Raw genomic sequence first — 25,644 nt, 5'->3', positions numbered from 1 at the left:
TATTCTAGAAGATGCAAAATGTTTGTCAGATATGTGGCTTGCAAATATTTTCTCCCAGTCTGCAGGTTGTCTTTTCACCCTCTAAACAGAGTCTTTCACAGCACGAAACAAATGGAGGCTTTAAATGGCCATTTCAGAAAAGCCTGACCTAGCCTTGAGAGCGTCGGACACGGTCACTCCACCAGTTCCCGCTCACGAGGGCAGATCACGGGTTTAAATCCCATTTGGGTGTGCTAATTCAGCTTCACAATAGTTCACCCACCATGGGCTTAACTCTATTCAGTGGCCACAGGTGAGTGTGTTTCAGGACATCACAAAAAGATAAGCTGAGAAAGAGTGGCCCACTGCTGCCAGAACAGCTTGAGGGGCAAGTCCCCACTGACCCAGAAAGTGAGTCAGTTGCATCACCCCCTTAGAAACCTGGAAAATGCATCATCATCGGTGTAGAGTGAGAGCCAGCATTCAAAACGCCAGGGGGCTTATCAGGCCATTTCACCACAACATAAAGTAACAGGCAGCCTTGAATTCATCTGGCACCATTGACCAACACAGAGAGCCAAAACACACACGGAATTCAAAATTAGAAATAACCCCAAGTTTGAGTCATCCAATGTGCTTGTCTACATTGATTGCACTCACCAGATAAAAGTCCAATGCACTCTGCGGGTGAAACAGCCTCTGCCTCAGGTTGCCATGGAGACCACAAGAGTGGAGATTTTCTGACACACAGAAAGGAATGGATTATAGCTCCTTCTTATGTAAATTTCCATGGAGAGGAAAAAAGATTAAAAGGAAAATAATTCTGCTTTAGTCATTTTCCTTTAAGGTAATAAGATCCTTTGATTCCATCGTGGAGAAGAAGGCAACAGCTGTTTGTCACAAATGGTAAGACATTTTATTTGACATTTTGCAGAAACTCAATCTTTAGCTGTAATTTTGACCTAATGGTTACACTGAGTTGTTTTTAAGAGAAAGATAGATTTTCTTGAAGCCAATTGGCCTCAGACATGAAGAATGAAGAACTAATTGTACTAACCTCAGTTTCTGAAGTGGACAGGGAAATCTTACCTTCCTGCCTCTCTATGTTCAGGCTGAGTGGATCAGAAGAAGAGTGTATTAGGTAAGACAATTTATCAGTATTATTTAGTGAACACTGGATTTATCCTTTTGCATTCTGGCTGTAGCCCCCAACTTTCACGTGGCAATGCACCTTCACCTCAGCCCTCCTCCCATGTGGTCCCCTTGCTGAGCACTTTAATGAATGACTGCATCTCATTTTCACAGCTATTTGATGCACCTGCTATTATTACTCTTATTACCATTTTCCAGTGGGAAGCTGCCTCTTGGGCAGGGTGGATTTCCATCTGTGTCTCCTTTTCGGTGTCGAAAGCTGGTAAGTGTGGACACCAGGATTGGAACCCGGGTAGTCTGAGTCCAGAATCTCTATTTTCAAGTCTTTCTGCTCTCTGCTTCTGGCAAGTTTGGTGTCCACTTTTGATCTTCACCTACATTCCAGAATAATAGCTAGTTTTGGTTGTTTTCTCAGCAGCACAAGAGAAGTGTGGAGAGATTTTTAGGTGAGTCATCTAGAGAAGTTAATCTTATTTTGGGAATTCTACTGGCAGCTTCAGGTGGGGAAAATTTTGTTATTTTCTATCCTCCTCTAGGTTCTAAAAGAAAGGGAAAAAAGACGATGAGTGTAGAAAGATGTGACTGTATTCACTATTCACCCTTTGTCGGGTGATGAGTAAGTAGCTTGCAAAAGCAATGAAGTTTGGAACAATCCAGAGAACCAAACTTTCAGCTGCCAGAGATGGCACCTGGTATCCTGGGTACATCTGCCTGTGGGGCCCAGAAAGAGCTGGAAGCCAAGTGCATAGATCAGGTCTTTAGGAAGGTGAGAGAGCCAGGAATCGGGTGTCAGGGGGCATTTATTACCCATGGAAGCAGGTTTTTGTCAATTCCGTTCACTGCTGGATCACTAACACCTGGACTGGTTCCTGGCCAGGTGGTGGCTTCATAATCATTTGTTGAGTGAATCAATGAATGAATGAATGAACAGCTCTAGCAGATGCTAGCAGGGCTTCCTATTTCTTCCATCACCATAAAGGTGAAAGACATCATAAACGGGAATTTAGACAATCCTCAGAAATTTTCAGCTGCCATATATCTTGACTTGATGCTTCTAGTAGTTATATTTATTTGTAATTCAACCTTTCTTTTTAAATAGTTGACCAAGTGTGGTGGCTCACGCCTGTAGTCCCAGCACTTTGGGAGGCTGAGGCAGAAGATCACTTGAGCCCAGGAATTTGAGACTAGCTTGGGCAACATAGTGAGACCTCATCTCTTAAAAAAAAAAAAAAAATTAGCTGGGTGTGGTAGTGCACACCTGTGGTCCCAGCTACTCTAGAGGCTGAGGTGGAGGATCGCTTGAGCCTGGGAGATTGGGGCTGTAGTGAGCTTTGACTGCATCACTGCACTCCAGCCTGGGTGACAGAGCAAGACCCTGTCTCTAAAAAATTAAATAAATAATAAAAAAAATTAAAAAGTAACTCCCTTTTCTTTATTTTCAGGCTTCCTTCCCACCTGCTAATTCAAACACTTTACAGCCAAAAATATCTTACCTTGATCCTGTTTCTTTCTCTATAACCTCTCTATTTCTGTTTCTTTCAACCAAATTTCTTAGGTCATCTACAATTTTGTTTCTACTTTTTCTATGCATGCCTCAATCCATTGCCAACTCCTCAACCTGCCCCAAATCCCCACAACTCCACCAAAAGTAATTCTAACATTTTACCAATCCAATACATCAGTTTTTTATAAAAAAGTTAAGAAATATACTTTAGTTGAATTTGAAAGAGTTGCCCACTTGTGTTAAATATTTCTTTCCTTGTGTCTGGGATATCATTTGATTCTGATTCTATTCCTAATTCTCTGACCACCCTTTCTTCGTAGATTTCTCTCCCTTTGTTCAGCCTTTCACATCCTTGGAGTTCCATCCTCTGGTGATTGTTTGTCCTGTTCCATACATTCTCCTTTTATGAGCATTGTGTTTTAGCTTATGAATGGTCACATGACCTAGCTAGGCCAATCAAAGTCTTCCATGAGACTTTTGTTTATTTATGTATTAATTTATTTATTCTTCCACATGCCATCTCATTTAACCTGGGACTTTTGTCAGAATTATCAGGAAAGACATTCTTCTTTCTTGGCAACAGTTGACTTTCAGGATCACAGTAGTCTGGGGCTGCCAGGGACCATGTTCTCCATTAGCAGAGAGCCTGGCTGAGAATAAAGTCAAAACATGGGAAAGCAGGATGGAGAGACATATTGTCATCATGTTACCGCTGGATCTAGCCATATTTGAGGCTTAAACTTATCCTGGACTCTAAAGTTATGGAACTAACATATCTTTTTAAATAATTTAAGCAGATTTGAGTAAGGTTTCTGATACTTGCAACCAACAGTCCTGAAAAAGATACCTCTACTCAGTCTTCCTATTTCCAATCTCATAACTCCAACTCGATGCTGCCAGAAGGAATGATATGAGATACAGAACAGGTAGTGCCATTGCTCTGTGTAAGACCTTTCAATGGCTCTCCGGAGCCTATTCAGGAGTGTGAACTCAAAAGCCTTGAGGGAGCAGGCTGATGGCATAACTGAGGGAAGCAGTCCAGGTGTAAGATAATAGAAAGGGGGAGACCCAGTGTTCAGCCCTGGAGTATGCCCTGCCTCCAGTCATTCATACTTAGAATGCAGACCCCAAGTGCCTGCCAATCAGAACATGTCTGAAGGTTGGATTTGGCCTCCAGCCTCCAAGTTTGCAAGCTTTGGCTTATGTTGCAAGTTTAAGCTCCTGCAGACAGCCCTGGAGGCCTTTGTGATCAGGCCTCTGACACTTCACAATATTCGTTTCCTGTCATTAGATGCTGTAGTGACACGAAGTTGGTGCCCACATCGTGTTCTTTTACAGTCCTATGCTTTGGCTCATGTTGGCCCCTTACCTGGGACCTTGGCCCGCTCCATCCTTTCTATCATGATCTTTATCTCACTAAATCCTATTTGTTCTTTAATATTCATCTCAGGTGTCACCAGCTTCAGGAAGCCTCCTCTTGATGAGACAGGTGCCCCAGCTTCAGGAAGCCTCCTCTTGATGAGACAGGTGCCCCTCCTCCACGCTCTCATGGCCTGCTTTATGCCTCTCCGTCATTGTCCCTGACATATACGGCAGACCATGTTGATTACTCACCTACAACCATTCCTCCGCCTGCTTACTTGCTGGCAGAATTTGCCTCTCTCAACCGAAGCTGAAAACACCTGATATTCTCTTTCCCAACCTGCCTTCTAGCTAAAGTCTGGGGATGTGATTTAATTCTCAAAGAGAGAAGATGGGAAATCTGCCAAGGAATTCTTGGGGAAGTTTCCTCCATGACTACAAAGGAGTGATCTTTTTCATGTCTGCCATTAGATGTAGTTTTGTGAGGATGTGATGGTTGGAGCTACAGCAGCCACCTTGAAGCTATGAGGGGAAAGCCAAGAGACTCATAGAGGTGGTGAAGTGGATCCCTGCCACTCCTGAACTGCCGAACCAACCTGGGAACATTCTCCCCCAGATTTTTGGATATGTGAGATATAGTAATAATCCCTGATGCCTAAGTCACATTTTGTGTGTGGGTGTGGGCAGGGAGAGGGGGTGGTATTCTCTTACTTGCAGGAAAACACATTCTAAATGATTTAGCATTCAGCAATGTTCACATTGCCTGTGCACTTTCTCTTCTATTATTCTGTAAGTTATTTGTGGGGATAGATGATCTTATAATCTCTGGTCTAGCATAGAGTCAGAAGTCAGTAAATGTTCACGGAAATGCTTTTTTTTTGCATAATTTTTCCACTGAGAGCTCCAGTAAAGGGTGAGTGCCAGATAACATCTGTCCCATTTTGGAGATAGCCCCTGAGTGTTGGGGAGTGGAAAATATGTCAGGGAATGTTACATGACTAACACCCCAGGATTTATGGGAATGAAGAATCTGATACAAGTGTTACATCATCTCAGTGGAATCGACTAGTGCTACCCAAATTGTTTACTCAGACTTTTCTTTATGTGAAAGCTTACTACCAAGCCCAGCGTGTATGTCAGATAAAAGTGTGGTGCATTGGTTAGAGAAGGGAAGGGATGATGAGGTGCTTACAGTACCCCTCATCCATGCTGGGCCTGTCTCCTTTCTTGGTGTGATCCTTGCAGCCCCTTTTCTGACCTCCTCCCCTGGGTCAGTGGGCAGACAATTAATGCTGCTTCTATGATCTTGAATCCATCAAACCCCTTGGTCTTCCCTTGGTCCTCAGTTCTTTTATTAAAAGTTGGAGGTCACCATTAGCCTTTTGGAGGTCTATGAGATTCCAATTTTATTGGGATATTTAGAGCACTGCACCAGCTTTGGCTAAAAATGGTACAGCAAATCAAAAAGGCAAACCCATTTTGAAGAATCTATTTGGCAGTCCCAGTCCTTCAAGTATATACATTTAATTTTATGGTTTGTTGCACAAATTTGTTGAATTTTTCATACCAAAGAAGCGTTTGTATTTTGGAAAGCTCTGTAAACTAAGAGCAGACATTCTTATATGGCATTTGGGCTCTTTTGTTCTTTTTTTTTTTTGAGACAGGGTCTTGCTCTGTCATCTAGGGTAGAGTGCAGTGGTGCTAACATGGCTCACTGCAGCCTTCACCTCCTGGCTCAAGCAGTCCTCCCACCTCAGCCTCCAGAGTAGCTGGGACTACAGGTGTGCACCACCACACTCAGCTAATTAAAAAAAATTTTTTTTTTGGAGATGGGGGGTGGGTCTCACTATGTTGCTCAGGCTGGTCTCAAATTCCTAGCTTCAAGCCATTCTCCCACCTCGGCCTCCCCAAATGCTGGGATTACAGGCATGAGTCACTGTGCCTGGCTTCTTTTTTTGTTCTTAATAAAGGGGAAAAAATAACTTGAGCTTCCAATATTGACTCACAGAGAAGACATTCCTCTTTCACATTTCTACACACTTGTTAACATAAGTCTGAGTCTTCTCAGATCTTCTGACTCTGAAATTTAGGTAGTGGAATCAGGTCTTCAAATGATCTACATCTCAGAGTTTGGAAGAACAGTGCTCTCAGGGTGGAGGGTTTGTGCGGGGCGGGGTGAAGGATATTATGGGGATAGCATCATACCTAGATCACTAATGATCACATGCAAAAGAAGGCCAGTCTCTCTCTGTCTCTGTCTGTTTTCTAAAGAGGAGGAGATTAGATTGTATTTGCAGTTTTTCATGGCCACTGGCTTCCCTTTAGCTTCAGGAAAGTAAATGTTAGTCTCTCAGCCTGGATGAATTGCAACCCTGACCAACCAACTACCTGATATACTCAAGCTCTTGGCTGAATTGCCCTCACTTTTGTGAATCCTGTCTCTTCCCCCGGGCAGCAGCGTTCCTGAAGCCCTCTCAACAGCAGTCTGTTCTTTCTCCAAGATGTTTCCCAAGGTGAAAAGATGCTGTCGTTTTCCTTTTTGATTAACAATATAACTATGAGATCTTTACACTATTTTCTTCATCTTATAACTCCTTTGCAGCCCATAAAACATCCCTCTACCTGCCCATTCATCCAACAGATATTTGCTTTTTATTTGCCAGATATTGTTCTAGGAGCTGAGGATACTGTAGGGAACAAGCCAGGCATATCCCTGTTGGCATGGAGTTTACATTTTAGCTTGGGGACAATAATAAACAAATAAATACTAAATATAATGTCAGATAGTGAAAGCACTATGAAGGAAAATTGTGGTGGCCGCGAGAACGAACCTCTGGGATCTCATGCTGCAGAGCGTGAAAGCGACTGAGAACCTCGGCAGCTGCATTTGGGAATGCACCACTGTGTTTGCACTGGAACTGGTTCCCCTCAATGTCCCAGTGTGGCAGGGACACTGAGGCAGACTTGGGATTTCCTGATGGGAAACTTTGGCTTGCGTACTCTCTGAAGGCCTTGCTGGAATTTTTGTAGAAGTGTATTCTAGTCTAAAATCCTTCATCTCTCCCGCCCTCCTTTCCTTCCCTCTCTCCTCCACTTAGGGGCAGATCTTCGCTGCAGTTTGACAGCTCTCCCAACCAGTCCCAGTTCACTCCCTTCATTTTCTCATATGTGTTTCCTCTAATAAAAGTTTACTTTTTTTTTTTTTTTTTTTTTGAGATGGGGTTTCACTCTGCTGCCCAGGCTGGAGTGCAGTGTCATGATCTCGGTTCACTGAAGCCTCAGCTTCCTGGGTTCAAGAGATACTCCTGCCTCAGCCTCCCAAGTAGCTGGGACTACAGGCACCTGCCACCATGCCCGGCTAATTTTTTGTGTTTTTAATAGAGACGGAGTTTCACCATGTTGACCAGGCTGGTCTCGAACTCCTGAGGTCAGGTGATCCACCCACCTCCGCCTGCCAAAGTGCTGAGATTACAGGTGTGAGCCACCGCACCCAGCAAAGTTTACATTTCTTTTTCCATTCTCGAGCTGACACAGACTAATGTAGCCTGCAAGAATAGAGAGTGATGTGGAGTGGGGACTACTTTAGATAAGTGGCCAGGGAAGGTGACATTGTCTAGAGACTTGATTGGAATGAGGAAATGATCAGAGCAAACCCCTGGGGGAGGAGCGTTTACAGCAGACGGAAGAAGGAAGAGCATTCATCCACTCAGAGACTTGGGTTTCTGCGGGTTCCCTTCAAAAGTGCTGAGGGACGGCAGTGGGGCTGGGTCCCCTCCAAACTTGCTCCCACCATCTCCCTTCCATTTGGAGGGCTCTGCCTTTAACCGCTTTGCATATTTGGCTTTACCTAAGATTTCATGTGAACAAAGAGTTCCAGGTTTAAAATAAAAACACTCTGGAAACCACTGCCCTGGAGGCACTCTGCAATCTCTGCCCTGTTTTATGACTCTGTCAGTTCACTGGCCATGCAGAGAACGGGCAGTGGAAGAAGTTACCTCTATTTGGAAGCCTCATTGTTCCACGGAGATACTGGATTAGTGTGAGGCAGGTGTAGATAAGGGGAATTAGAGTAAGTGATTAAAGGACTTGATGCATGGGCTCTGGTAGAGGGGGAGGGGCAGGATCATTTGGGGGCTTTTCACGCTAAGCTCAGAAGCCCTGCAGTTGGACAGCAGCCAGAGGAACTGGCATATATCAAATAGACAGAAATGGACAAAGGATGGCTGTGAGCGCTAAGGTTTGGGGAGGGAGTGGGAGGTAAAGGGTAGCCTTCCGTGTGAACCAGAGAGGAGTTTCCAGAGGCAGTGGAGGATAACAGCTGTGCTCAAGGACTTCAGTTTCAAAATGTAAAATATTAATATTGCGCAGAAGAAAAATGATAGAATTCACCTGTTACTGGTGATTGGTAACTGAATGTATAAAAATTTCCTGGACTTCGTTAGTGACTTCTTTGGTGGTAAAACTTTATCTCTCCCTCCCCCACCCACCAAGTTTTCAGAAGAAAGAGACTGGCAGCCATAATGCAAAGACTGACCTGGATGTGAGAGGTTTTTTATTCAGTCCTTTTAGGCTGGGTAGGGAATATCAGCATTGCTGATAGGGAAGTGAATGTATAACACGCTGAAATGAAGGCGTGTTCAGCCAGTGAACTCAGGAAATCCTTGAGGTATTTTAAAATCAAGTTTGTTTATAAGTGAGAGGTTCGGCTCCAAAGCCTTAAACATACAAGAGTCTGTTGTCTCACATAAAATATTTTGGAGATGGGTAGTAAGTACAGGGCTGCTAAGGCAGCTCCATGCATTATCAGAGATCCAAGAACCTTACGCTTTCTGCTCCGCCATGTGTACTTTCCATCCTCAAGGTCCAAAATGGCTGCTAAAATTCCTGCCACTACATCTGGATCCCAGGCAGCAGGAAGGAGAAATGGAAGAAGACCTGTCCTGTCCCTGAGACAATGCCATTCAGCATGTTCCATAAAACATCTCTGCTTATTGATCACTGGCCAGAACTTGACAGAGATGAACAATGAGGCTTTTTTGTTCTGCTTTTTATGTTCTACTAAAGACAAAAAGAAAAAAAAGTGTATGTATTTACAGTCTACTTGATTTTAATAAAGGATTGAGTACAGCCTAAGGCATGTGCATGTTATCCTGTAGGTAACAGAGGCCACAAATTGGTTGTGGCTAATGGAACATGGCTGAAGGGACTGTGCCAGTTCTGGCTGAAGGGACTGTGCCAGTTCTGAGCCTCAGGAGGCACTTCTGTTTCTTCTTGCCCTTCTGGGACTTTTGCCATGGGAAGAACCTACAGTCTTGGGGTCTTTTTCAGCCTGGGTTCCAGAATGAGATGCATTCTGAACATGAAGATGGGGCAGATCTGAACTTGACCCATCACCTGAAGCCAAACTGTCCAAACCACCTCTCAAAGCTATGAGCAACAAATAAATGCTTATTTTGTGTGCCTCAGAGATTTGTAATTGATATACAGCATCATTGTAGCAGAAGCCTGCGAATGCCCCTGGTAACTAGATTCCTCTTTATTCTCTCACACTGTGAGTGCTAGACAGGGGATGTGGCCAGTCCTGCCTGTTTGGTATACCAGGTGACCTCAGAGATAGTGGGAGGGAAATGCCACACAGAAATGTCATTGCACAAAAGAGAAATGCAGTGCTCATGTGCATGTGAGAGCTGGAACTCAGGTGAGCACCAGGGATGGTTTAGCTCAGGGACTCTCAAACTCAGCACTACTGACATTCTGCTGTGGGGGTCTGTCTGGTGCATGGAAGTTAAGAAGTGTCCCCGGCCTCCACCCACTAGATACCAGTGGCACCTCCTCCCTCCTATGCTGTGACAATCAAAAATGTCTCCAGACATTGCCAAATATACCCCGTGTGGCAAAATCACTCCCAACTGAGAACCACAGATTTAGCTGATCTGGCTTCAGTTCTTCTGATAAGACCAGAAAATGACAACTAATGACACCACTTATTGAGCATGTACTGAATTCCAGGCACTTGGTTAAGCATTTTCAGGAATTAATTGAATTTGGAAGGTTTATGAATGAGGAAGCTCAGGACAGAGAGAAGTAACTTGCTTCAGTAACGTGTTTAGTCCACGGTGGAGCTAAGGCCAAGCTGTCTGACTCCAGGATTCGTGCTCTTGACCATACTCTCCATACTGCCTCCCCCAGAAATTAACCCCTTGAGCAAGTCAGGAAAAGATGCGTCGACACAAGTGTTATTCTTGTGAGTATCACTTGAATTCTGTATGTGTGTCTTATAGTAGCAAAAACAGTGTGGGCTTATTCAGGTGTGATTCTCGCTCCCCTTACATAGCTGTGGAATAACCTCGATAGTCACCGTCGTACTTCCCTGTGTACCTGAGTGGGGCTACACAGACTGCAGGATGTATCCAGCCTCTTCAGGCCTTTTCTGGACAACTCAGTCCTACTTAGTGAAAACGTGTTTCGAGATCTTGCGCCTCTTTGATGATAGAGATAAAAAGCCTTAAAAGGGTTTCTACCCGTTAGTCTAGCAATTCCACTTCTTGGAATTTATCCTTAGGAAGGAATCAAATATGTCAAATCAAACAAAGAGTTATGCATAGGATATTTGATTTTAGTGTGATTTGCAAGAGCAAACATTGAATACGATATTGGGCAAATAAATTACAGCATGTCCAGATGGTGGTATGTTCGACTTGTAGATGAATATTTTCTTCCAAGGGAAAAACTTCATGATATATTATTCTTTGAGAAAAAAAAAGATTTGAATACCATGTAGTATATGATCCCAATTTTGGAAATTGTGTATATATTACACCATCATATTGAACAAGCAGGGACTTGTAGGATGCAACAGAAACGAATCGTATTTTTGGTCTCCCACTGTCTTGTCAAGCTTGTTCTGCAGTATTTATTCTGCTCCTTGATAAAAGTGGGGCGAGTTCTACGACGTCTTTTGTCGCTCTTATCTAAGAAAACATGATCCAGTTACTTCTTCCACAAAAACCCAGTCTCCATTGGTAATTAATATGCCCATTCCAGGATAAGGACCCAAATCCTCCCATCGACATTGCAAATGAAAATTTCCTCCCTCTCCCAGCTTTGCTGCATTAGGCTGGCGCCTGCAGTGAGAAGGGGTTGTGGGGCTGTGCGCCTCTATTTGCTTCACCTGGTGCTTCCATTTTCCCTCCATACTCCCCCCACCCGTTGGCTTCTCCAGGATTGGCCAGGGCAAGAGGGGAGGAGAGGAGGGAAGCGGGTTGGAAGAGACTCACTCCGCTGGTGGTGTTCCAGCCATCTGGGGTTGACAGATGACTCACCTCATGGGTTCCTTCATGGGTAATTTGCAGCAACCGCCTCTTATCTGCCTTTGCTTGACTGGGAGCATGCATCTCTTCTGACTGTTCCTCCACTGCTTCTCCCTCACCCCCTAGCATCTGATGCCACACCTCCCAGGCCAGTTCTGCTGCATGGGAAACTCACACATGCTTTGCCCTGACAAACTCGGGAAAAGCAAGTCTCCCTCAACACAATCACCTCGTCTCACTCCACCTTCAGTGCAACTGGCCTGCCGCCATCTCTCACCCTTTAGATTTCTCAGGGTGAGCCAGACATCAATCTATGGAGTCTCCCATGATCCAGGGAACATGCTGCGAGCCTTCCAGGAGGTCTCATGGAAGCCCCTTCACCTAGGCTTGAGGTGGGAAGAAACAGCTTCTCCCCAGGAGGGTGGGGAGTGTAAGGATTGGCAGCTCTCTCCCCAAATTCTTGTCTAATCCCAGCCCAGCTCCAAATTCTTTTTTTTTTTTTTTTTTTTGAGACAGAGTCTTGCTCTGTCACCGGGTCTGGAGTGCAGCGGTGCGATCTCGGCTCACTGCAAGCTCCGCCTCCCGGGTTTGCGCCATTCTTCTGCCTCAGCCTCCCGAGTAGCTGGGACGACAGACGCCCGCCACCACGCCCGGCTAATATTTTTGTATTTTTTTTTTAGTAGAGACAGGGTTTCACTGTGTTAGCCAGGATGGTCTCGATCTCCTGACCTCGTGATCTACCCGCCTCGGCCTCCCAAAGTGCTGGGATTACAGGCGTGAGCCACCGCGCCCGGCCTCCAAATTCTTTAAAGCTCGGGTGGTGGATAGATTGGGGTCCTAAAACCTGTTTCTGACTACCTCCTGTGTAAGTCTTTGTGGTCTTTCACCTTTCCTTAGAAATGAGGTGCAGTCACTCTTGGTGTCTTGGAGCCTCGGCTGATACTAAAACAGAACCTGTTTTAACACACTGTTTTGCACAAACACAGAATAAAGAGGCAGACGGTATGCTTATCAGTCTTGCAGAGGCCTCCGGGAAAGAGAAGATGGGGAACTGGATAGCATGATTTCCAGGGTTCCTTCCAACCCAGAGACTGTATGGCAGGCTGGCAGGGAATAAGAGAAAGCACTGGACATATTCCCTGACTGTGCTATTAGAGAGACAAGACAGGCACTAAGCACCCTGGTAGCAGACCATCACAAATGCTCTTGATGGTAATATAAATGCAATAACAATAAGTATGAACAGTCAAGCCTTGAACCGTTTGGAACGAGCTTTATGTCTCAGAGAATAGGGAGGAGTCAACTCACTGCTATAGAAAGTTGCTGAGAGGAGGTAGATGTCAACTAAACTTGGTGTTCTGAGAGGACATCTTTAAACCTCCTTGGCCTCTCCTCCTGGGCACTTTGCACTTGTTTGTTCTCCCAAATGCCTCCTTGCTAGGAAATCAGTCCCAGTCCCTGTAGTTGGAGGTAAAGCTGTCATCTACTTTTTGCCATTACACTTTACCTACACTCCTTTTGTGCATCTTGTCTTATAATTGAGTGGAAGCCTCAGAAGGACAAGGGCTTCTTTCTTTACTCACAGTGATATTTCGTCTCTGGGCCTGGCACATGGGGACACACACATGCACGCACACACACAAACACGCACATGCACACACACGTATGTGCACATGCACGCACGCACACGCACACATGCATACGCACACGCGCGCACACACACACACATGCACATGCACATGAGCACGTCGATATTATTCTTTTGTCCACAGCACTGAGTTAGCGGTTGGCTGAGTCAGGGTTGGAGCTGGGTTTCTGGGTTTCCACTGCACAGCTCTTTCTACCTCCTCCCCTGGAATCTCCAATCTCTGGCTTCCCAGGTCTCTGGGCACCAGGAGGCTGGAAAGCACTTTGCTGGATATTCCAATTCTGTTGGCATTTGTGACTGAGGACATGTGCCCAAATTCATCCTGTGTGTTTCCAACTCGGAGCGTTCTGGAACGGAGGTGCTCCCCAGAGGTGGGGAAAATGCAGCCGGAGGAGATGGGTCACAGAAAGCTACACACCCGGCGCTGGTCATGCTGAGCAGAGCAGGCCATCTCATCCCAGTGGCCCTCCCTTCTGTGTACATTTAATGGGCTTTTGGCTGCGTTTCAAGGAGACCTGGCCTTGGGCATGGGGCATGGAAATGAACTCCTGAGTGAGCTCTCTAGGAGAAAAATAAAGGCCTGGCCTTGGGCCTGATTGGAGCCCCAGGACTCTGCCAATGCTATGCAGAGAAAAAGGCAGTTGTGTTGAGTTACTGCATTTTAAAGTAGAGGCTGTAAACCCTCTCATTTTATGGGTGGAAACCAAGGCTCAGAGAGGGGTTCTGATGCCCAAGTTTATGCATCTGGCTTAGCAGCAGATTCAGTCACCACTAGACTCTGCAGAGCCACTACAGAGGCCAGCTGGAGAGAGGTCTGAATCCCTGCCAACCTTGTTCAGTGCCACCTCAACTTTGGAGAACTCCTGGCCTTCTCGGGTGAATTATAATAGATGCTTCTTCACATCCTGCCTCTGCATGTAGCCCTCTGTGAGCCATGTGTCCCTGGAGAGCCTGCACCATGTGTTTATCATCCCTGGATTACCAAGAGAGGGCCCATTGTGGGCCCACAGGGATCCCGGGATGGGTGGGGCACTGGCACCAGGGCTGGCTTTTCCAAGGAAGTCAGGCCCAGCTCTTCCTGCCAATGCACCTCCTTTCTCTCTCCTTTCATCTCCCGAGCCTCAGAAAGCTGGGCAGTTTCTGTTGAGGATACCATCTTGTTCATTCTAGGAGGGCAGCCTGCCAGGAGCAGCAAAATTTCTGGCCCATTTCCCAATGCAAAGGACAACTGGGAAATGGCCTAGAACAGTGCCATCCAATAGAAATGTAATGTAAACTATACATTAATTAAACATTTTCTAGTAGCCACATTAAACAAAGAAAAAAGACACCGGTGAAATTGAGTTTAATAATATATTCTGTTTAACCTAAGATATCTAAAACATCATTTCTGCATGTAATCAATATAAATAATTATGAATGAGATACTTTGCATTTTTTGATATTGAGTGTTCAAAATCTGGTATGTATTTTACACTTATGGCACATCTCAATCTGAACTCTAAATTTTCACAGAAAATATTTGATCTGTATTTCAATTTCATAAAATTTACAATTGAAACAATAGAGCCATCTCTCCGCATTGTTCTAAACATAAAGTTTTTTCAATAACTGAATTGTCTATTTAAAAATTTACATTTACATTAATTAAAGTAAAAGTTTAAAAAGGCAGTTCCTCAGTCACACTGGTCACTTTTTGAGGGTCAAACACAGGCTCTAGAAGGTGCAGAGGGAGCTCTGGCAGAACGTGACTGAATCAGGTGTGTTAGGCTGTTCTTGCGCCACTATAAAGAAATAACTGAGACTGGGGTTTTTTTTTGTTTGCTTGTTTGTTTTTTTTTTTTTCTGAGACATAGTCTTGCTCTGTCACCTAGGCTGGAGTTCAGTTGCGTGATCTTGGCTCACTGCAACCTCTGCCTCCCAGGTTCAAATGATCCTCACGCCTCAGCCTCCCGAGTAGCTGGAATTACAGGTGTGCACCACCGCGCCAAGCTAATTTTTGTATTTTTAGTAGAGACTGGGTTTTGCCTTGATGGTCAGGCTGGTCTCAAACTCCTGACCTCAAGTGATCCACGTGCCTCGGCCTCCCAAAGTGCTAGGACTACAGTCATGAGCCACCGTGCCCATACAAGACTGGGTAACTTATAAAGGAAAGAGGTTTAATTCGCTCGCGGTTCTGCAGGCTGTTTAGGAAGCATGGTGCCTGCATCTGCTTGGCTTCTGGGAGGCCTCGGGAAGCTTTCAATCATGGTGGAAGGCAAAGGAGGAGCAGGCGTCTCAGATAGCATGAGCGGCAGCAAGAGACAGTGTATGTTGAGGGGAGTGCCACACCCTCAGACAACCAGATCTTATTGAGAACTCACTCATTATTGTCCTTGGTGCAAGGACAGCACCAAGCCTTGAGGGATCCACCCGCCGTGATCCATTCACCTTCCACCAGCTCCCACCTCCAACACTGGGGATTACATCTCAACATGAGATTTAGACGGGACACATATCATCAGGGGAGAAAGCCCAGTGGCCCTCAGGGGTGGGGGCAGCTTCGCTTATTGTTTTGGTGTGTCAACATGCACGTCTCTTATTTTCCTCAAAGTTTCAGGGATTGAGGGCTGGTCGTAGTCATGGTGGAGGCTGGGCTAGCTTCCAGCACAGTCTCCAGTGGGATTTCACGTCTCTGCATTTTCAGCAGCACGGGGAAGTTTGGGCAGCATTGATTTTGCCAGGGAGACTGGGAGGACTGGTACTTTGGGGAGAGTCTCCTAGGTTCAGGGACCCAAGAGAATGCCTGCAGGGTACGGAGGCCCCTTGAGCGGACAAGGGGAACAGCTGCTCCCCGTCCTGGGAGCCAGAGGAACAACAGTCCTGCCGGGCCGCGGTGATCATGGCAGGGCTGAAGGCAGCCTGTTCCGGGGTGGAGGCGGGTGGACAAAGGGCTGAGGAAAAGCTGCATCTTTTTTGAATTTCCAAGTCTCAGAACACAGAGGTCCTTGACTTTGGAAGTACCATGACATGAGTACAGAAAGGAATCTTAGTAAGATTATTTAATGCAGTTTGGCAATTTGCAAGTACAAAACAAAAATTATTTATTTTTCTCTAGATTTTGTTAGGAATCTGCAATCACCTTCAGAAAGACCTCACATGTGAAAATATACATTTTCAGAAATGACATGTCAAATCCTCCAGTCACTTACTCTATAAGCTGAAATTATGTACATGGTACAATAATGTACATAGTAAAAAATTCAAAGCACACTGTAAGTTATACAATGGAAAGTAAACATCCCCTTCTCCTCCCTTGGACATCTCTTTAAAATGTTCAGAGCAACTGGCAGGTAGTAGCTGCTCAATAAATGCTAGTTTGCTACATTAGAATGTTGTAGGTGGACCAAAAAACTAACAGCAACATAAATATTCGATTAAACTGCAAACCAGTGGGGCCATGTGTGAGAAAAGGAGATGTGGCAGCCAGGTTGAGCAATGCTGCTTTGGAATTTGGTGCTTTTGAATGCTGTTGTTTTTGAATTTTGCTTTAAAAGTTATTTAATCCACACCCTCTACCAAACACTTAGAGAAGGCACTCCGACTGTGCTCATCTGGAAGCTTCTGGAAACAGGGTGCCCAGGGTAATAGGGCAGGCAGGGACATTGTTTTTCATGGCCTATGGCGGGCAAGTGGTGAAAGGGCTGGTCTTGGATGCGACAGACATGCCCCAGGAAAGAGAAAGCTGTGAGCCGTGTTCTGTCTTTGGCAGCTGGGTTACATCACTTTAGGCCAATTTAATCCAACCAACATTCAGGCTAGTGGATGGGATAAGAAGAGACAGGTTTTATCTTCAAAGTGTCTGCATCTGAGGGCAAGAAATGGCAACAAATCCATCTACTATAAAGTAATACAGAGAATGATGGTCACTGATGGCAAATTGCCCTGGAGTCCAAAGGAAGGGTCAGCAAACAATGGCCCACAGGCCAAATATGGCCACCACCTATATATATATATATTTTTTAACAGACTTTATTTTTAGAGGAGTTTTAGGTTCACAGCAACACTGAGTGGGAGGTTTGGGCAGCACTGATTTTGCCAGGGAGACTGGGAGGACTGGTACTCTGGGGAGAGTCTCCTAGGTCCCGGGACCCCAGAGAATGCCTGCAGGGTGCGGAGGCCCCTTGAGTGGACAAAGGGAACAGCTGCTCCCCCTTTTGGGAGCCAGAGGAACATAAATAAATAAGAGATTTCCCATTTATTCCTTGCCCTCACACATGCACAGCCTCCCCTATTATCAACTTCCCCCACCAGAGGGGCACGTTTGTTACAGCTGATGATTGGCACATCATTATCACTCATGGAGTCTATAGTTTACATTCTGGATCATTCATGGTATACATTCTATGAGTTTGGACAAATGTATACTGATGTGTATCCACCATTGTGGTTTCATCAGAGTGGTTTCACTGCCCTAAAAATCCTCTGTGCTCTGCCTCTTCATCCCTTTCTCCCCACCAACCCCTGGCAACCACTGATCTTTTTACTGTCTCCATAGTTTTGCCTTTTCTTGAGTGTCACGTAGCTGGAATCATACTGTATGTAGTCTTTTCACACTGGCTTCTTTATTTTGTAATAGCATTTATGTTTACTCCATGTCTTTTCATGGTTTGATAGCTCATTTCTTTTTAGTGCTAAATACTATTCCATTGTCTGTATAGACCACAGTTTATTTATTCATTCACCTACTGAAGGGCATCTTGGTTGCTTCCAAGTGTTGGCAATTATGAATAAAGCTGCTCTAAACATCCATGTGCAGGTTTTTGTGTGTACATAAGTTTTCAACAGTTTTGGGTAAATACCAAAGAGAGCAATTGCTGGATCATATGGCAAGAGTATGTTTAGTGTTGTAAGAAACCGCCAAGCTGTCTTCCATAGTGGCTGTACCATGTTGCATTTCTACCAGCCGTGAATGAGAGTTCCTGTTGCTCCACATCCCTGCCAGCATTTGGTGTTGTCAGTGTTCTGGATTACAGCCTGCTTGTTTTTGTAAATAAAGTTTTATTGGAATACAGCCATTTGTTTATGTATTATCTATCACTGCTTTCATGCTACAACAGCAGAGTTGGCTGGTTATGACAGAGACAGAACAGCCATGAAAAAAAAGCCTAAACTATTTACCACCTGACTCTTTTCAGAAAAGGCCAATGCCTGGTTTATTGGAACAGCTATTTTCAATGGAGAAGCTGTGTAGGTGTTGGAGCAGCTCCTTGGAATGGAGAGAGTAGAAAGGGGAGCGATTCCAGACACAGGAAACAGACTGAGCAAGGATGGGGTGGCCTGGCCAGGTTGGGGAAATGGGGCGGTGTTGGAGACTCAGCTCTTTAGGCCTTTCCTCAGCTCTAAGCTGGAAGGAATTGAATCAATTTTTCCGCAGCTTGTAGAAAAGACAGGATGAATGAGCTGATGTCTGTAAATGCTTGAAGCAAGATATGAGAAAATCATCCCTTCACCCAAAACGCTATTTCTATTTTATTGTTAAATGGATGCTAATTTTTCTGTTTTCCTTTTCTCCTCCCAGCCCAGTTTGCCAATTTCATCCTTCCTATTGTTTTGCCTTAACTAAACAAAACATACCAGACATACCAGCACAAACTGTAATGTGTTTACTTACAGAAACATATTTTCATTCTTTTTCAAATAGGTGGTTCACTCCTAGGGTCCAAAATTCAAAAGGTTTAAAGAGCGTACAGAGAAATATTGCCCTCCTATTTTGTAGCCTTCCTGTTCTTCACCCTGTAGGCAGCCAAAAGTACCAGTCTCTTGCATTGTATATCCTTCTAGAGATATTTTCTGCAGGTACAAATATTGGTGCAGATATTATTTTTCTTTCTTTCATCACAAATGATTATTTTATATGTGTATGTGTATATCCTATCTATATATCTCATATATATATGGGCACCATTTTGCAATTAGCTTTTTTCTTCTTAGTAACAGTTTTAGAAGTGTTTCACATTAATGCATCCAGAGCTTCCTCATTCTCTTTTTATTCCTTTCTAGTGCTTCATCCTGTAGATGTATCCTATTATGTTTAAGTGTTTTAGTGGCAAATCAGGGCTGTTGCTGTCTCCCCCTTTCTTGCCAGCAACAAGCCCTGGATAGTACTTATTGCTGGGTTCAGCGTATGGGGTCAATAGCAGTGGCTGGGTTCATGATGCTGATGGCTTTGAAACAGCGCTCTTTCATGGCCCTTCGCAGGTGAAGCGAGAGAGAGAAGAGAGCTAGATTCCAGCAATCCTGCTGGCAGGGTTCTTCTGCCTGCTTTCGCTGCTGGGGTGGGGTTTGGCTGCCTAGGTGCGATCTCCCTGTCCCTGTGATTTCCCTTCCTCAGGTTGCTGGTGGGAAAAGGACCTGTTGGAAGTTGAAGACATCAAGATTATTCTGATGTAGTGAGATCAGGGAGGCTCTATGGTGGTGGTGGCATTTGGCAGGTGTCTTAGCCATGGCTTTTTGATTGAAAGTTACAAACACCCATCTCCAACTAGCTTAAGCAAAAAAGGAGAACTTATGGGTTTATGCAGGCAAACAAAGACATTTAGGACTTGTAGCAGATACCACCAGTTACTTACACAATGTGTATTTCCTCTGTTGTCTCAGTATGCCAGTTAAAAATACTCAGCTCTTCGGACTTCCTTGCAGTGAGGGGTGGCCATGTGACACTTCTGAACATTGAGATGTAAGCAGAAGGATACAGGTTGGGTTTTCTGGGAATATATCATTTTTCTGATGAAAAGGGATACACTCAATGGGCACAAGCTTTCTGCCCTTCCAGTGTGGAATGTGGATATAACCCCAGAGATGTAGCAATCATCTTGGAGCATGAGGAGAGTCATGTGCTGGGGATGGCGGAGGAAAATGGTCTTTGATGTCATCATGGAGCCAGAGCAGCAGAGCTTGTCCACTGGCCTTTTAAACACCTGCTACCCAAGAAAAACAAACTTCTTTGGCTAAGCTCTGGAATTGGGCTTTTGCTGCTCACAGTGGAGCAGAGGCCTTTCCCTAATTCAGGGCAACTGAATTCTGGCATTTGTATAGTGTCAATTCTCTCCATCTCTTTCCAGTTTATTCTCTCAGAATCCTCCATGAGGCAAGGGACATGACATCAGCAACTCTGGAATCTATCTTGTCAGCTTCCAATCCAGGGGAAAGAGAATGCTAGCTATTCCTTCGATTCCAAAATGGAGAGGAAAACTCCAGGGAAGACATCTGATTAGTCTGTCTTGAAGGATCTTCCTTGAACCAACAACTGTGGATCAGAGGATGGGGTAATATGATCAACCACATTACCAGATTGGCCTACATGGCAGATGGAGTAGGGAGCAGTTTCCTAAAGGAGGAGATGGAATATTTTACCAGGAGTGGGAAAAGGCAGGCAGACAGATGAAAACAACAGATGGTCCTTCAGCAGGCGCTGAAGGTTTAGATGAGTGGAGAGGAAAGGCAAGGTGATTTCAGGGGGATGGTCACCTCCTCCAAGAAGCCTTTTCGGACAGCCTGACTTAGCCACTTCTCTCTCCACTCCATCCACTCTTGCTTCCCTCATGGTAGTACATGGCACTGTCTCTTCCTGGCAGCTTTGAAGGTGGGCACTTCTTCTGGTTGATCCTGTATCCCTTCCTCCCATTACTAGTATGTGGCGGCCACTCATTGTTTACAGCAGTGAGTGAAGGGACAGGAAGAACAAAGATACAGAGGAAGAAAGTCACAAGAAAGACTTTGGTTTGCTTGGAACCTTGAGTGTATGATTAAAAACCTAGCAAATCCCAAGATTCTTAAGGTGGGTTAGGGTTAGATTAGAGTGGGACCCTGAATGTCAGGCTATGAAGTTTGTGCGATGGACAGTAGGGAGCCATTGAACTCTTTTGAGCAGGAGAGTGGCAAGGTCAGTGCTGCTGCACTCCTGTGCCTTGTTCCTTTGACCCCTGGCTGCTGTCTTTCTTTTCCATTCTCTAGCTTCTCCATGTTTCTTCTTGGTCTGGTTCTTCATCTGTCTTGAACACCTTTAGTCCGTGTTTCCCACCCCTGCTTTTTTTCTCCCCAGACTTCTTCACCAATCAGTTCTGGGCTGATTCTGTTCTCTGTGCCGGGGAGAGCACAGTTTACCCTGGCTGGTGCCAAGTGGGTGTCCTTCCCAGGAAGGTTCCATTTGAGCAGCTCTTTGCTGCCCTCTTCTGGGCACTGGTGGATATAACCACCTGCTCTTCTGGAACTGGCTAGAAAGACTCCCCGTCGCAGCCTTGCCTCATGTTGCGACTTCTGTCTTTTTGTATCTGCCCACCAGATCCCCTTTAATTACTTAAAATCAGCAAGATTTTTTTTGAGTGCCTACCAAGTGTTTAGATTTGTCTGGCAATAGCTACATATAGAATACTTCCGACTTCCCACTGATCTAGATATTGTTCATCGTGGGATCTAAGCCTTGCATAAATGTCAGAGCACTTCTTTTGCTAATTTACATGTCTGTCCTATTTATTTGACTGAACTGAGGTCACTTTAGTTTTGAAAGCCATTGAAGAGGTAATGTGCTTGAACTTTATAAGTGTGTAAGGCTTACATATTTATACTCCCCGGAGAGCATCTTCCCCCATAAATCACACCCTGATGCTTTCATCAAAGTACAGAAGTCTGTGCACATATTTTTATTATTCACAGTGGAATTAAGGCAATGTCCTAATTAATGATTTTGCTAAGAGGTAATTGCTGTTTCCAGGGAACTCGGACCTGTAACATGAATTCGAAGCCATTCCTGGGTTTTTTTGAGCTCATAAAATGATGGACACACATCCCAACAGGACATCTGACTGGATTCTTGGCCTCACTGTGGGTAATAAAAATACTTTATTCTGAACAAGTTGCTTTCCTCAGGCCAAAGGCTAATTGCTGTCCCATTCTGGTGAGCAGGCTGTCACTCAAACGCCTAGGCTCTGAAACCTGTAATCTCTTCACGGTGCCAAGACGACATCTTCCTTTCCTGGATCCTCATTTGGAATTCCCCCATTCCTCCATTCATTCAAATCCAGCCCATTTTTTTCAAGACCTATTTCTAATCTCTTTTCTCTGAGATCCCTTCCCTGCATCCTGACTTTTCTTTGTTCTAAACAATAACACTTCCGTAGTTTGTGGCATTGACTTAGCAAAAGTCATGTATTATCTTGCAACATCTTTTACTTTTTAAATAAAACCTTATTTATACATTTTGTACTGTCATTTAACTTTACAAAAGTTTATGTTTCATGTCTTTAATTGGATCATAAAATCCATAATGCCAGAAACCATATCTTACACTTGGTTGTTTACCCCACAGAATGTTGAATATTTATTGCTATGTATTCAATAGATGAGCAGCAAATGCTCTTGATTGGTGGGTTGTTGTATCATTTGCCTATCTTAGCTCTAATTAGTATACTTGCCTGAGAAATTATTTACAAAAGACAGATTGGCCTAGGCCATCATTAACACTTTTCTGGAATATTTTCATGCATTTAGATGCTTTGCAAAATGTATTGCCCAAATGGCACTGTGTGTCTATGTATGCACATGAAAAAGAGAAGCCAAATTAAAATCATCCTTTTAATTTATCGTTGATGCATGATTATTTTAAAACTTCGTTTTAATTTTGATTAACTTTATACACATACATGATTTTCAGGGTTAAATAATTTTAGAAGGCATAGTGAAAAACAATAGACTCTTCTCTTGACCCATCATTTCCTACTTCCTAGAATCAACACATTCAGCTCTTGCAGCTGGTTATTCTGGTATTGCCTCCATGTCACTGGTATATGCTTATAGTGCTCCTTCTTTTTTGCCTAATGCTTTAAGCATTAACTGTTAGCCTCTCACTATTTTAGCCCTCTTTTACCACTTTTACCATGCCCCATCATGCACGGTTCCTGAACCCCTGGACCCCCATGCTCCCGTTATCCCACTACTGTTATTTCATAATTTTGCTTAGGTTAATATTCAGTGTGTACATTTTCCTGTCCCTATAAATACTCTTCACAGCTGAAATGTGCTTACTTTTATTTTCTTGCACAATCTTTAGGTTTTCCTGGAGTTAATAGTTACATTGTTTTTTCTTCCTTTGTTTTGTTTTCTATCACTAATTCACTCCAAACTTTCTCCTCGGTTGTTTAAATTTCCTCTCAATACACTCACTCACATCCGGTATTCTAACAAAGCCATCTTTCGATCATCTTTCCTGTACCCTACAGAGCTGCTCCAGCCTGGACTAGTTTATTTCTAGGCTGAGTACATGGCTGTACTTGGATCTCCCTTTGCCTTTATCTCTGGGATTTCCTTTGCTCTTTCTTGGATTGATGTTCTCATTTCCCAGACTCCATATCTTCCTCTTTCTTGCTTTGCCTCCTAATTTTGGACTTATCTAGTAGCTTCTTTTTTTTTTTTTTTTTCCTTTTTCATATCAGATGGGAAATGTGCCAACGTCACAACAAGGTTTGAGGGAGGCACATCTCATGCTCGGACATGACCACCCGATCATCATGCTTATGAACTACAAAAGGATCTCCAGTATGGGCTCACGGCAGGTAATTGTTTTGAGACTTATGTCTGAAATGTTTGTATCCCACCCAAATATTTAATTGTTAACTTTGATAGGTGTAGAATTCTAGGCTAGAAATAATTTTTTTCTACAGAATTCTAAAGTCATTGTTACATTATCTTTTTGCTTCTAGTGGGGCTGTTGAGAAATTCACAGTCATTTTGGTATTTTGAGCAATCATTTTTACCTTTTTCTGAAAAGTTTTAAAATTCCCTCTTTTATGTCTATTGTTCTGAAAGTTTAAGATGATGGAACTTAGTGTGAGTTTATTTTTATCTACTGTACTGAATACTTACTGTACCTTTTAAGTCTAGAAACTCATGCCCTTCAGTACTGATAAATTTCTTGGATTATTTCTTGTGTCTTTTTTCTTCTATTTTTCAAGTTCTTTTTCTGAAATTTTAGTTACTCAGTTGATGAACTCCTAGAATGATTTTCTAATTACTTATCTTTTATATCATATCTTCCATCTTTTTTTCATTCTACTTTCTAAGAGATTTCCCTAAATTTATCTTCTAACTATTTGACTGAAATTTTCATTCTGGCTGTCAAATTCGAATTTATAATTACTCTCCTGTTTTACAATTGTTTTCCTTTTGCCAGAATATTGTTTTTATTTAATAAATTACTATAACTTCTCCTATTTGTCTGAGGATGTTGATGATAGTTTCCTTTTGAAGTTTTTATTTTCCTGCAGAGTTTTCTATAAGTTGCTATTTTTCCCCCCTAATATTTTGGCCTTTACAGTTGACTCCTGAACAACATGAATTTGAACTGCCTGAGTCTGCTAATATGTGGATTATCTTCTGCTTCTGCCACCCCTGAGACAGCAAGACCAACCCTTCCTCTTGCTTCTTTTCCTTAGCCTATTCAACGTGAAGATGACTAAGGTAAGGACCTTTGTGACGATCCACTTCCACTCAATAAAAAATACATGTTTTTTCCTCCTTATGATTTTCTTCATAAGATTTTCTTTTCTCTAGCTTACTTTATTGTAAGAATACAATATATAATACATATATGATAAAAAAGTGTTTAGTGATTGTTTATGTTATTGGTAAGTCTTCCAGTCAAGAGTAGGCTATTAGTAGTTAAGTTTTTGGAGAATCAATTGTATTTTTCAAGTTAACGAATTTCCTCAGAGTTTTGGTGGTCATTGACTGAGGCTCACATTTGGAAATGAGACACTTAAAAGCAAATTAGAAACTCAGTGTGTGGGGGTGGAACTTGTTAACTCTGAACTCACTACTTGTGAGGTGATTTGGCCAATCTGCTTCTCCAGGGGTATTCTGTTGTTAGTGCTGCTATATCTTTTCTTGGAGTATATAGACTTCCTAGAGAGGTGTGCTTCAGTCTCTGGCATGCAGAGTGTTAAGTCTGGCTTCTTATGCTCTGAGAGCTAAGGTCCTCATATTCAGTGTGTAAGCTCTTGCTTAATCTTCCTGTGTTCAGTACACTGTCCCTGCCCTCAACAATGCCGTATATGCCCCACTATGCTTTATCCTTTCCAGGAATTAAGCCTTCAATTGTCTGGGTTGGGGAAGGGGCAGGATGAGGGGTCTGGGGAGGGTCTATCTACTTCTTAAACATACTTCCAGCCAGTCATCGTGTCAACAGACTCAACTTCCCACCTGTGTCCAGTGGTACCCTGGGATTCTGCAGTGAAAATTGGGCTTGTTCTTATTGTCAGCTTGGGGTTCAGCTTCCTCAGGTCTGCTAAGTGAGTTATCACTGATTCATCTGCTTCCTAGAGCTCCAGATTTTATTTGTTTATGTTCTTTCTGGTTATCTTTTTCATTGAGGTTTAATGCTTTAAAAAAATTTTCCAGCCAGGCGCAGTGGCTCACACCTGTAATCCCAGCACTTTGGGAGGCCAAGGCGGGTGCATCACCTGAAGTTAGGAGTTCGAGAACAGCCTGGTCAACATAGGGAAACCCCGTCTCTTCTAAAAATACAAAAATTAGCTAGGCATGATGGCGGGTGCCTGTAATCTCCACTACTCAAGAAGCTGAGGCGGGAGAATCACTTGAACCCAGGAGATGGAGGTTGCAGTGAGCCGAGATCGGGCCATTGCCCTCCAGCCTGG

General features: G+C 43.8%; 1 long non-coding RNA gene and 1 other non-coding gene across 2 annotated transcripts; one reads left to right on the top strand and one right to left on the bottom strand.

The window, feature by feature from the left end:
• Positions 1-669: 669 nt before the first annotated feature.
• LOC129060810 (uncharacterized) lies at positions 670-24,423 on the top strand. Its single transcript, XR_008527705.2, has 4 exons — positions 670-885; positions 1,285-1,393; positions 23,425-23,544; positions 24,306-24,423. It is a non-coding gene; the product is annotated as an uncharacterized LOC129060810 (long non-coding RNA).
• On the bottom strand, positions 23,419-23,522 carry LOC112134821 (small nucleolar RNA U13). The gene has a single exon (XR_002916171.3). It is a non-coding gene; the product is annotated as a small nucleolar RNA U13 (small nucleolar RNA).
• Positions 24,424-25,644: the final 1,221 nt, after the last annotated feature.

The sequence above is a fragment of the Pongo abelii genome, chromosome 7 (assembly GCF_028885655.2).
Source record: "Pongo abelii isolate AG06213 chromosome 7, NHGRI_mPonAbe1-v2.0_pri, whole genome shotgun sequence".
Classification (NCBI taxonomy): domain Eukaryota; kingdom Metazoa; phylum Chordata; class Mammalia; order Primates; family Hominidae; genus Pongo; species Pongo abelii.
This window is presented reverse-complemented; position numbering and strand designations above follow the sequence as displayed.